This window comes from Rattus norvegicus, chromosome 14 (genome assembly GCF_036323735.1).
Source record: "Rattus norvegicus strain BN/NHsdMcwi chromosome 14, GRCr8, whole genome shotgun sequence".
In the NCBI taxonomy this organism is placed as follows: domain Eukaryota; kingdom Metazoa; phylum Chordata; class Mammalia; order Rodentia; family Muridae; genus Rattus; species Rattus norvegicus.
This window is the reverse complement of record NC_086032.1, coordinates 16,791,567-16,805,344: the sequence shown is the minus strand read 5'-3', so window position 1 is coordinate 16,805,344 and position 13,778 is coordinate 16,791,567. Positions and strand designations below refer to the sequence as shown.

Genomic DNA, 13,778 nt, shown 5'->3' with positions numbered 1-13,778 from the left:
GAATCTTGTGTTGTGGATTTGTTCTAGAGGCTACAGAGACAATGGAGGCCAATGTGACAAGTGCATTATTTTAGAAACCATGGGAATGGGCTTCAGAGCCAACTTTTCTGAGATGTAATATAAATAGTAAGTTGATATAATATATATGTATGTCTAGAGGCCTTGCTCATGGGCATAAGGGCTATAGGAAACATTATTGGACTGCTACAGGCCATTAAAGCTAATATGTCAAGTTTCCACTTTATACAGACACCTGAATATCTCTCTCTCTCTCTCTCTCTCTCTCTCTCTCTCTCTCTCTCTCACACACACACACACACACACACACACACACACACATTACACGTGTACATGTGCACACTAAAGGCCATACCCTCCTACACACACACACACACACACACACACACATACTCTTTTAATACTGTAGACTGCTACCTAGACAGGACTGTAGGCAAGGCCAAGCAGTATCTCTGAACTGAATTAGAGTATTGAGGAGTTTAGGGAAGACAAACTCCTCTTGAGACAGAGCACACTTCAGAGCATCCATTTTCAATCTAAGCTAAGCTCTGACAAGCATATATTTATGTGCAGAATTCTTGAAGTTGAAGACAAAATCACTAGAAATGAGTTGACAAACCAATTTCTGGCATTGATACAAGCCTTAAAATAACCCATGTGCTCATGAGGCAGGGGGAAAAATCCTTCTAATACTTGGGATATTGGGTTATCAGTAAAAAGTAAATTAATAAAAAAAAAGTGCTCTGGACCCCACATCACAGAGCCACTGCTGAAGACATCGGAGAAATCAGAACTAGAGTCAGCCCTTTCTTAAGAGGCAGAAGAAACATGGGGAGGTACTTAGGCAGAAGACAGAACACTAGGAAACAAAAAAGCAGGAATTTGACTGCTGTGTGGTAGAGAAGAAAAAGAAAAGGCAGAGAAAGAAGTCTTCCTCTGTTTTTCCAGGGTGATTTCTCCTAGAAACACTGACAAAGCAAATTCCTGTAAGTTTAAAACATAATCACAGCTCATTTCAAGAGCTGCTGGGATTAAACCACTGATGCTAAAAGAACACCAAATCTGTTTTGGACATTATCATGCCAGTGGAGGACACCAGTCATCTAGTCATTGTAGTGTGTAGAGGACAGTAGTCATGGTACTATGGCCTCCCAAGGCAATTTTCTGAATTATTCTGTAACAGGACTGAATATCTTAGTTTAGTTTGTTCATGACGGTCGAGTACCACGTACTTGTAAACCATTTTAGCCAACCCCCAATAATAAATAAATCAATAACAGATAGTGAGGATAAGGCAGATATTGTCCCTTGCAAGGCAGGAATACTAGAGATTCAGCACCACTGGGAAAATGATCTCACAAGGCCATTGTTTCTTGACTATAGATTCATGGTTTCCCAGGGACAGGCTGGGTGTGCAAAAGCATGAAGAATCTCTTATAGACAATCTGTTCGATGTAGCTTCTAGAAGAGTACACACAATCCAAGACAGCTCTTTTGTAGATGTGGATAAGAGACATCACAAGCCAATGCAAACAGTGAGTGAAATTTCGAAAACCTAAATTTTTTTTGGCTGACCAAAAAGGCAAGCTAAGGGAGAAGTAAATCGAGCAGTTAAGGGAGGTGTTTGAATGATGGCTTTGGGGTTCGGATTTAAGCAAGAAACTTACAAGATCTAGAAAAGTCGAGTGACTGTGTAAGAGAGGTCTTGAATTTATACACACAGTAGAATTTGGCCGAGGGTGAATGGTACGGGAAAGACATTTAAGATCTCATCATTGGACCATCTGGGGAAGGTGGGACATGATATGAACCAATGGCAATACAATTCCCAATGCATCTAACACAAGTAAGGACTAAGAAGCAGGTGCTCCCCATGTGCCTGGTACTGTAAATATTTAGCTATCATGCGTGTTACGGGACCTGCAACATTACTTTCTATGTTTCACATCTGAGGAAACAAAGGGACAAAGAGATTCAATGTCACTGTGGTCTCAAGAGCTAATGATGGATGAGCCAAGTTGAGGTTTGAACAGGTCAGTTTGGCTACATAGGCCCATAGTTCTTTGCTGCCCTCCAACATTTACTTGTCATGGCTACTGGGAATGTCACTAAAGAAGCCAAGGCCAAAGATGATTCTGAGTCCATCCCCTTCTCTTCATGGTCACTGCCACAGCCCAGGAGAGTCTTCTCTCTGCAGTGAACCTGGTTGCTGTCTCCCTTTTCAGGGATGTTACTCTCCAGTCACTCTGGATTCCACTCACATCTCTACTTTTATCAGAGTGATTTTTCAGAAGCACGATCACATAACCCTTCATCCAGAGCTCCTCCACAGTCTGGCCTCTCCAACCTTGTCTTATTCCTCATTTGCATTTTAGGTTCCAGACAGAAGGCTCCCTTCTCTCTCATGTCTAGGGCTTTGTTGCTCCTTTTGTTGAGAATGCTCTTTTCCCTCTGTCCAGCCTGTCCCCAAACTCACTTCTACAAGGACACCTCTTCAAGGATATATGCTGTAATCTAGCCAGCATTTGCCACAAGCTCCCTTCAATGTGCTTGGACAGGACAAGTCCCCTCCACCGAGCTGTCCCCAATCACACTGCATTCTAAAGCCATTCTTAGTGAGTGGCCACTCCACTGACTCTGAAGCTCTGTGACAACGATGACTCCTGATCATCTTGTTCCCAACACGCAACACAATACAATGCGAAGGGCCTGGCTGAATTCTTTCAGTTAAAATATATGTGAATATTACATTCGACAAAATATAGAAAAGAAATCCTGGCTAGTGCTCTTGGGAAAATCAGGAAGCATTTGGAAAACTCATTTTTGGAGGTGGTTAGCAGCGAGAGGCTCACTTGATGTGTTGAATTTGGTGATAAAATGCCATCCAAGAAGAAATGTCCTGTGTTAGTCTGGCATGGCAAGACATGGGTTCTCATGGTGATAAGACAGGAGGGCTGGCCTTGCTCATTATCACTTTAGAGATTTCTCCTCTCGTCGCCTCGTTCAGTCATCATCACCCAAGCCGAGTATTGCTTTATTACCATGAAATGGAAACCAAATTAATACCAGGCACATTTCATACATCAAGGCAGAACCATTCTCTGCATCCTTAAGAAAGTTTTTCCTGCCTTATGTACTTAGCTATTTCTCGCTTGGATAGAGAGGCAAAGAGAGGGTTTAAGAGATAGGAGGCAAAACTGACGTGCCCTTGATTCAATTACACAGCAAACAGAAATGCCATTTCCGATCTTGCAAAGAATAATTTTGGCTTTTCTATACATCATTATTTGATAAGGACTCAGCAAAGGTAGATTTTCTGGGATGGAGTTGTGAGTGCAATTACAGCCTCAGCTGTACCCAGCCGCAGCGCTCTGGCTCAGCCTGAAGAGGCCTGACTGGGGAGGGATCGCTCAGCATGAGATGGGAATCTGCCATGCTGAAACAGCCTCTGAACTTGTAGATAGTCTGGTTATCGGAGTCCCTGCCAGAGGACTTGTGAACATCTATCCCACAGCCTCAAAGAATGAGACACTCATTTTTCTCAGAGCGATGATGTAGGGAATTCTTATGGCTGAGCTGGGCCTCAATATTCCTTCCTTTCTGATGAATTGTTTGGGAAGAGGGGAAAGGAAAGAAAGAGACGAAGATATTGATTTATTTCACCTCACTGCAAAGGATTTCTCTTAATAACTCCCGATCTATAGAAAAAAAAATATCTTCTATACTAAAGACCTGAAACATCTCTGGAAGTCATATACCTCTGGATGCAAACGGTGGTTTTACCTCTTGAAAGCTACTTAACTCTGGATTGGAGCTTGAATAAAGGGAGAAGGTGATGACTGCCATCAGGGGAGCTCAGGGGATTTCGTTTGGGTATCAACACAGATCCCTGGAAGGCAGCAGGGAACACAAGCTGCTCGGACTGGAAGCACTACTTCACATAAAGCCACCTCAGATTTGCTCGAGACTCAACCTTAGATCACACACAGATCAGGGTGTCACCTCGGAATCCCACCAGTGCCAGAGGGACCACGAGACTACGAAAAGCAAAATGATAGAGAAGACTGAATATACACAGTTGTTCCTTCCTTCCTTCCCTCCTCCCCCCACCCCCATGCCACGGAACTGAGAAATTCTAAGTCTACCCAAAGCAAAGTTATTCTCTGGGTTTAGCTATGAACAGAGCCAATTTTTATATAGCTTCCAAAATTCCTCCAATTTAGCTCACGTTGCCAGAATCTGTCCTTCCAGACTGATGTGTCTAATAGCCTGTGTCAGCCACGGATACAGAATAACATTGTAATGGGTCCCAGAGAATCTCATCAGAGGAGGCTGTGCTCCAGCAGCAGCAGCACCGGAAACACCTTCCAGCTGGCAGTGCTAAGGTGTCATTAGCAGAGGGGTCTCTGCTACAGGCACTTGAGAGACACCTGAGGTGGCAGCAGTGGGGGGCTGGTTAACCACTGTGGCAAAAGCTCACTAGGTAAAGTACATGTATATGAGGATCATGAAGACCTCAGTTCACTACACAGAACCTATGTAGAATTGCTGGCTACAGTGGCATGTGCTTGGAACTCCAGAGCTGGGCAGATAGATACCAGTGGATATTTGGAGGCTTGCCAGCCATCTGTCCTCGGCTAACGGTCAAGCTCCAGATCCAGTAAGTGACTGTGTCCCAAGAAAACACATTAATTGATCTTCTGAGGAATGCTACCTAAGGTTGACTTCTAGCACATACCCCACACATACGTACACCCGCATGCACACACAAATGGAGGACACATGATATTTGTGTGGTTGTGTGTGCTCGAGTAGTAACTAAAATTATTTCAGTCAGAAATTCAAACTCTGAGGAAGGAGCTGTTATCTTTCTGGAATCACGAGTATGTTAGGTAACAAAGGCAGAAGAGAGGCGGGGATTTTAGGGAAATTAAAAATCTGAGTGCTTCTGGCACAGGTAACAAATTGAGAGGTGATTAACTACATTAAATGAGAATTTGTCACAGAGTTTCTTCAAACAGGCCATTTCCCTTGCCACTTGAAGGGTTTGATGAGAATTCATTACCCACAGCATCTCCTAAATAAAGCATGATCTTGCCTATTGATCTCAGCTGATTTACTTCATTATGGGCAATCTTTCCTCAAATGGGATTCACCCCTACAATATTAATAGGCTACCTTAACAACACCTTATCTGCATCTGCCTGTGCGGCTACAACAGAGGACCACAGCCTGGCTCATTTATAAAGAGCCGTGCTTTGCCCCAGTTCAGGAGGATGGAGAGACCACAGTGGAAGAGCTGACATCCGAGGATGGGTCTTCCGAGTGGTGAGGGGGGATGTGGTGAAAGAGCATGTGCGTTCACGTGCATGAGTGAGCACACACACACACACACACACACACACACCTGCATATATGTGCAGGTACATGCTAGAAGGGATCATGATAGGACTGCAGCCAAACTTCTGTATTCATTTGAAACCCACAATAACAACATCAAAGTTTCCCACCCCCCAACACTGCTACACCAGGGATTAATTTTCCAGCACATGAACTTGGGTAGGCACAGCGAAAGCATAGCTGGAAGGAAGATTAGTCTCACTTCAGTTTTCTGCTAGTCACAACTGTGTGCAAGCTGTTTTTTGAGCCTGGCAACACCTGGTTTCCACTCTTTATCCAGGGACAGAATGGGATCATGGTTCCTGCTTCCTTTGGGTAGCCTGCATATCTGTGACAATGTGTGAGGACCCAGAAAAAGAAAATATAACACAGGACCTCTCCTGGATCCCTGGTAACAAATTGGGGTTGTGCAGAACACGGAGGTTCAATCCGCAACCTCCAACTTCCTCTCAATTCTATCTTGGAGAAAGCTGGATGTTACCAGAGAAAGAACCCTTGTCAGAGAGAAGGTTAACAATTAGGGAAACAGAGCTTCAACAAGGAGAATGAGGTGACTCGGGAGCTCTGGCCTCGAGGTCCACATAGGCGGGGCCCTTCAAGCCCCAAATGTTGCTTTTATACTTCTAGCCTGGAACATGCAAGTCAGTGACAAGCCTAGTTCTCACTTAGATGTCCTTAGAAGGTAGGACTCTTCAGGTTCCAAGCACAGCAGCCTGATGCCCTCCTAAGGCCTGCAGCGCCAAGGTAGTTTAAAGAGGCAGGAAGGAAAACTAAAGGATGACATCATAATGCTCTCAAGAGGTAGAAGCAGACAAATTTCTGTGAGTTCAAGGCTGGCATGGTCTACATTGTTTTCAGGACAAGCCAAGGCTACTTACTAAGACCCTGTCTAAGTAATAATAATAATAATAATAATAATAATAATAATAATAATAATAATAATAATAAATGAGTATCTATAGACAAATAGACAATGTATATGAAATAGAGCCTGATGTTCTAATAGCAAGGCCAAGGGAAGATATTAAAGATCCATATCTCTCTGCATCCTGATTGGCTGAGATGCGAGCACGAACCGCCCCTTGCTCCAGCCACTAGAGTTCCAGCTACCTCTGTACCTTGCCTGCAGCGATGAACTATGTCCCCTCACGGTGAGCCAAACCAAACAGTTCCCCTCTCACATTGTGTCTTGTCAGGCATTGGGTCACTACGGCAACAAAAGAACAGAAATGCCATTCCGATGAGTGTGTTCTAGTTTGCCCCTCCTTGCATTGATAAAGTCAGGCCATGCAGCCTAAAAATAACAAGGTGTGGGCCCCAGGCTAACGCCGAGTGCTATTTCCTGGCCTGATAGATGCATCAAGACTCTTTGAAGAGCGCCTCTAAAGTTTCCAAATATTTTGATAAGGTCAAAAGGGCACAACTCACTTTAAAGTTTTTCTTGTCTTGCTTTTTCTCCACATTCTTCCTTTCTTCTTTCTGTCTCTGTTTCCAATGTGTATTTTGGATATATGGGGACAGCTTGTACATCATCAGGCTTCTGCCCAGAGATCACCTCTAGGCCACGTGGGTGTACAACCACTCATTGCTTTGTTGAAGGGTATGGGACATACATCCCCTCAGCTCACAGCTGAGACCACAGGGAATAGTTAGTGCCCTGGGTTAGCCCCTTACAAAGCAGTTCTTAAAAACCACCACAGGATTAAAGGACTTGAGTTCATTTGGACCCAGGTTCTAGTAACCGATGTCGGCACAATAGCTTGATGCTTGTTGAGCTCTTACTTGCTGCCCGGTACTGTGGAAAAACATTATTTAATTGACCAACTGGTTCTAGTAGACATAATGGACGCTGACCAACAGTGCCCCAATTCTCAGTCTGTATGTCTTTCTCCAGCAGGAAGTCTAGAGACAGTCATCTGAGGCATGGCTTGGCAGTCCAGTAATATCGTTAAGGAGAAAACCTCTCCTCTTCACTTATATAACTCTTAGTGGGTTCACATTAATCTTCAACTTTCACAAGATGTCTTCTACTGGGCCAGATACTGTCTTCATTAGGGACAAGAACAAAGAAAAACTAATAGTAGCCAAGAAAATTGCCCCTTCTTGCTTGTTCCTTTTATAAGGAGGCAGAGGATTTCCTAGCAGTCCTTTAGCCTCTGTTCCATCTATTTCATTGACCAGCACGGGGATACATTGATTGCCATTAGCAGGCCAGGAGACTAGGAATGCAAAAGGCAGCTTTTATCCTCTTTGGGAAGACAGGCAATATGGCGATTAAGACTAGCTGTTGGGTTAGCCAAGCAATAGTGTTTGTCTTCCCTGAAGTATCAATTTAATCCTAACTCTAAGCCCCTTAAATGCAAGAACTCAGACCATCCCTAGCTTGTCATAAGGAGATGTAGTGAATAAGACAGTTATACAAAGTCGCCCAGCAAAATTGTAGCTTGGCTTATAGTTTGAACCCTTACACGCAGCTGTACAGCATGGTTGTTTCAAGAGCAAGAGGTTTTTTTGAGTCTGAACCCAAGGTGTGCTGCTCCCATTGGAGGTGTGGACGAAACACTGGGCCACCACTTCCTCAGCCCAGAGACCTTTGCTTTTTATAAACACCCAGACAAACAGACTTCTTTTTGATCTCTTGACAAGCAAGGACTTAGTTTGTAAACCTAAGAATGTGGCCTGCCAGCACAGGATGAAGGAACCTAGGGAACGGCCTCCCCTGTTCTAGAAAGCCTGTCTCTGGTAAAGCACCTGAGGTGATGCCTGCATGTTCTCCTTTCTCTCGACTTAGGAATGGCTAGAAAGTTCCAGAAAAGTGAGGTGCACCAAAAGAGACACTGCCTACTAAGCCTGCCTGGGCACTCCATTCAAGCCAGGCTCTCTCCCACACACTACCTCAGACCATCTAAGTCCCTATGACGTAGGGATCAGTGCAGGGATCCCCGAGGACTGGTCTACAAAGCACCGGAGGAAACACAGACTGGCCACAGAGACATCTTCATTTTTAACATGGAATCTTTTAAGTCATCAAGGCCTGTGTGGAAATGTGACGGACTTATCCAGAACCCCACAAATGTTAGGAATGAGCGTATGGAAGGAAAGTATCAGAAAGCATGACATTGCCCCTGCTAACCCAAAAAGAGCTTTAGAGCTCTTTTTTCTCCTTTGACACTACCTACTGTGCAGTGGTTGATGGCCACATTCAACCCAAAGTGATCCAAGAGAAGGTATCTTACCTCCTGTGTCTGTGTTCTTCCTTCCCACCATCCTCTGAAGAACATCACTATGGTGCCTTTACCTTGAAGCACCCGTCGATTATCTGATGCTATCTGCAGCTGCTTCTATTACTAATGCTAATTACGTTCCCCCTAAAAACTGTTTATATGAGAGGGTCTGCACATAGCTTCTGAGAACCTGCCCCCAGTTGGTTCTGATTAGTAAATAAAGAAGGCAACGGCCAATGGGAGAAGGCAGACAAGGCAGGATTTTTAGGATTCCCAGGTCTTGAGACCAAGAGGAAGAGAGGAAAGTGGCTGGAGAAAGGAAGAGGAGAGTTGCCATGCCTGAGGAGAGTGCAGGACAGAGAGGCAGGGCCACCATGTAAATGGGCCAGGAGAGCGCAGCTCAGAGGGCTGCTCAACTGTGTCAGGAACAGTCAAAATGGAACATAGGATTAATAAGTAATAACTCTGGATTAACAGCATGCAGGTTAGGCAGTGGCCTAGCTATTGTGCTGTTTAAGGCAGATTAAAATATAAAGGCTGTGCTGTGTGTGTGTGTCTTTCATTTGGGGACACAAACTATTGAGGCAGGTAACAAACCCCACGTCGGGATTTATTAATTAATAATCACGACTACAGGTACTCTTTCTCTGTAGTGCTTCCTGGGACTGAGCATTTCAGGCCTTCTCAGTTTTGATAGGGCCTTGACTGACGACGTTAGATGTTAAGAAATGAAAATAGATTTTTTTTTCCCCAAGAGGTACAGCATTCTTTATAAATGTCATTTTCTCATTAGTGTTATAGCATGCATAGCAGGGATAGGCAGTTGTTGATGTCAGTAATGCTGAATGTGTGGATGGACAAGTCAAGTCACACAGTGGGTTTACAGACTCCTATGTAGTGTTGATGTAGCAGACACTATCTGCCTACCTTTTGAACCTAATGGCGTCTCATTTCCATAAGCAACACATTCAAGATAATGTGGCTTTTCTACTAAAGACAAGTGTCTTCTGAAACAGAGTTTGATAGCTTAAGGGCACACACATTCTGTCTAGGCATATAACAACTTTAATTTTTAAATTTAAGTAAAAATAAATAAAATTTAAAAATAAGTAAGATATTAAAGTTTTTAAATAAAAATTTAAATTTTAAATAAAATTAAAATTTTTTAATCTAAATAAAATTTAAAATTGGACCACATCCCAATCACCAATGGGTTTCCAGATGCTACATGAAGCTTCTAGAGCACTGGGTACCCTGAGCTCTCCTCAACCAAAGATAGTATGAGCAGCATGTAGGTCAGTTTTCCTTACCCTAAAGAATATAAAGACCCAGCTTTGATGCTGAAGGAAAGCTCAGTCTCCCCCTATCCTCTAGAATCTCTTAATGTTCAGCTGATTTACCGTGGTGATGTTGATATCAGCTTGAAATTAAGCCAAATCATACCATAGAGCTGATAAACTCTAATCCATATCATTGTTACATAGAAGAAATCTTGGACTGGAGATATAGCTCAGTTGATAGAGTATTTACCTAACATGTACAAGGACCTGGGTTTAATTCCTAGGACTACACAAAACCATATAACTGGGCATGGTGACTTATACCTGAAATTCCAGCACTCAGGCAGTAGAGGCAGGAGGATTAGATGCTGAAAGTCATCCTCAGCTACAGAGTGTGTGTGTGTGTGTGTGTGTGTGTGTGAGAGAGAGAGAGAGAGAGAGAGAGAGAGAGAGAGAGAGAGAGAGAAGAGAGTAAATAAGTAAGTTAATTAATTAATTAATAATTTTAAAAGCCTACAATCTCTAAAAATCAGTTAGGAAAAATTACAAATGTCTGTTTAAAGCCCATTTGAGATTTATTGTAACATATTCATTTATTCTGAAACTTATAAACAAACCAGAGGGAGATAGGGAAGTATATTTCTATTTGGACCCAGCATTTAAATCAGAAAGCACTCCTGTCTTTAAAGGATAGACAATCCCTGTTTTTCTCAGTCTTTACTGGGCAAGGTCCCCGTATCAGGCACTAACACATCAAGGATGAGGTTCAGTTCCTGTCAGCTCGGTGGGAGAGAGCATAGAAGGAATGGTTGCACAGAAGAGTGTGCACCACAGTTCGCGCCTGTGTAAAGCCTGGACAAAGGCTTTTTATGGTTCAAGTACGCTTCCCAGAGGAGACTGAGATCCCTCTCTCGGAACTGGGGTGGCAAGGCTAGAATCAGAGAGGATGGTCCCAGAAGAGGAAGACAAGAAGCCAAAGAAGGGAGGTCTTGGGACATTTCAGGAACTCATGGTGATACAGAATGATTGACAAGGCCCTCATGGTCCATGAAGAGACAACAAGAGGTGTGGTACACTGTGCCTAAGAGCTCAATCTATACTGTCTACACAGTGGAGATGTGCATTAAAGTTAAGAAAGGCTAATACAGTCAGATGCCATTTTTAAGATCATTCTAATGACCCACACTAGACAGTATATCTAGGGAAGGAGGAGGAATTTTTTCTTTCAAATATGGTTTCCACGATTTACAAATCTCCCTGCATTTTCCAATCATGCAACAGTTAAAAGGCAAGGCTTGAGCAAGATAATGTTGGTTCAAATTTCAGCTTAGAAAACTTACTTTACTTTTTCTGAGTCTGGCTCTGGTCATTTGCGAAATTTGAGATAGATTGTGCCAACCCTGTGAAGATTTCATGAAGCCAATGGCTATGATGCATAGAAGTTGCCCAGCTTAGGCCCTGTGCATGGCACTCACACATTCCCTCGGGTCCTGTGTGCATGCCTGCATTCTTGTGTGCATGCATGTGCATGTGTATGTCTGTGTGCATGTGTGCGTGTGTGTGTGTGTGTGCTTGAACACATTGTGTGTATGTGTGCATGTGTATTGTGCTTTTATGTGTATGTGTATGTTTGAATGCACAGATTGTGTGTATGTATACATGTGTGTGTGCTTGCATCTGTATGTGTGTGCATGTATGTGCTTACATGTGTGGAGGATGTACATGTCACTGGCTCCTCTGAAGCTGAGCTAATGCTATGTAGAGTAACCATAACATTTAACATGCAGGCCTTCTACAGCCCAGGCCTCTGCCAGGAGACCATAGCCAGCAGCCTAACTTGGCAGCAGCAGAGAAAGCCAACTGTATTTTTATTAAGTTTCACCAAATTTGCCGAAGCTTTATCATATCTTTTCTTGGGTACCTAACAAAATGAGGACAAGGTGGGACAAGGAGAAAACAAGGACTGAGCAGTCATGAAACCAAGCTGCCCGAGACTCTGGCACCAGCCCAGGGTGTCACTCATGAACTTTAGGGACAGGAGACAGAGATTAGGACAGTGAAGCATGCTCTAGCCTACGGTGCCTCCCAATCGTTGGAGAACATGCTCGAATGCCCGAATGCATCAGCCCCAAATCCCTCTTCCTCACGAGGTGGGAAACCAGGGATCAAGCCAAAAGTCTTGTCTTTTCAAATATCAAAGACGTATAAACCACAATGCCAATGTCCCATTTAGAACAATGCCCGTTGGAACAAGTAATTTTCTCCCCACCAAAGAATCTGCAGTTTTTCACGACAGCGATCAGATCGTACAACATGGAAACATGAGTCCGGCCAAGCCAGGACCAGCTCGCGCTTGCAAATACTCACACGGTAACTCAGGATTAAGTTGACCTTGCATCCTATTACCACACAGTGCCTGACACTGCCCAGGCAGAGCATGCCATGTCTGCTAACGTCACCCCGTCTGAAAGTAATGTTGGCTCATCTCTAAGTGAGAGCTAACTGAGTTTAATGTCTTCATTCTAGTAGCTTCTGTTTCTCTCAAGGAAATACTAAAACTGTTTTGGTTTTCCAGAGTAAAATGGCTCTGCTGCAGAAGGGGGTGGGCGGTGCACTATGCTTTTCAGACCTTCTCTGATCACCCCGGGGGGCTCTTGCTTCCTTACTCTGTGAATGGCAGTTGGCAGAGTTAGGTCTTCCAGCTATGTTGAGGCACAATGTGCCTGGAAGAGTTAGACATCAAGCGTTCAATTTCTGACTGTCTTCTCTAGGGGAATTTCATTCCAGCAGTCTGGCTGCTCTGGCAAGGGATCACATCCAAAAACCTTCTAGGTCTGTGTGATCTGGCTGAAATGACACACCTTTAATCCCTCTGTCTGGAATGTAGACATGCCCTTAGTTGACACCTTTAACCACAAACAATGAAGGTAAAAAATTAGTTTGTAGATGGAAGCAGCCATATTTGAAAGTGACACTTAATTGAGGGGCAGAAAAAGATGAATCAAAGAAAGATTTTAATAGAATGAGGCAGCAATAGGATATGCCCATCTCTCCTGAGAATGGAACAGGAGAGAAAGGCTACTGAAGGGAGCAGGACAGAGAGAGGGAAAGAGGGAGAGGGAAAGGGAGAGAGACAGAGACAGAAAGAGACAGCGAGATAGAGACAGAGAGAGAGAGAGAGAGAGAGAGACAGAAAGAGACAGACAGAGAGAGAGAGAGAGAGAGAGAGAGAGAGAGAGAGAGAACAGTCTCACAGAGACAGGTTGCAGGTGAAGACAAAATGAGCCAGAAAATGAGAAACAGCCAGAAGATTAGAACAGATTGCCAGAGTTAGTTTGAAGCCAAGCAGAGCAATTCAGGCAGAAGCCAAGAGAAGCCAATTTGAATCAGTCAAGTTAAAGAGAAGTTTGGCCCAAAACACAGCAGAGTTGACCCAGCCAAACAGAGTTCAGAAAAAAACTAGAAGTGGTGAGCTTATTCAGGAATAAATCTCCAAGATGACAATTACAGCTGGTGAATAAAAGAGACATTTACAGTCTTCGGAGACACGGCCCATTCTGGCTCATGGATTTCAAAGGTGGATCACGTGACTTTCCCTGCCTGTATCTGTTTCTTTGATTGCAGATTAGAGGTTATGCTCACTCTCTAGCCCTGACTCTGTCCCTAAAACGCTCAGAAAGTATGCACTCCTACCCTTTAGACTCTGTCAGTTTGGTTTGCCTATGGAAATACAAGTCCTCATCCATATTAAAAAAAAAATCACAGAGGTTCTGAGTAGTGAAGCTTTAGCCCCCAACTGTGGTGATGCTTAGAGACAGAACTTTGGGAGCTAATTATGGTTAGAGGTAGGTATGAG

At 43.7% G+C, this 13,778-nt stretch overlaps 1 protein-coding gene and 1 long non-coding RNA gene across 11 annotated transcripts in view; one reads left to right on the top strand and one right to left on the bottom strand.

The window, feature by feature from the left end:
• The window catches only part of LOC120096579 (uncharacterized), a 131,992-nt gene extending 122,323 nt beyond the window's left edge, over nt 1–9,669 (bottom strand). For 6 of the 10 annotated variants that reach the window (XR_010057480.1, XR_010057482.1, XR_010057481.1 and 3 more), the window contains exon 1: nt 6,537–9,668. This is a non-coding gene — a long non-coding RNA (uncharacterized LOC120096579). Of the gene's footprint in view, nt 1–6,536 lie in introns of all 10 variants that reach the window. The other 4 variants (XR_010057477.1, XR_010057475.1, XR_005493173.2 and 1 more) reach the window with 4 other exon arrangements.
• Nucleotides 1–13,778, top strand: part of Parm1 (prostate androgen-regulated mucin-like protein 1) — a 109,030-nt gene that overhangs the window by 56,226 nt on the left and 39,026 nt on the right. The window lies entirely within an intron of this gene.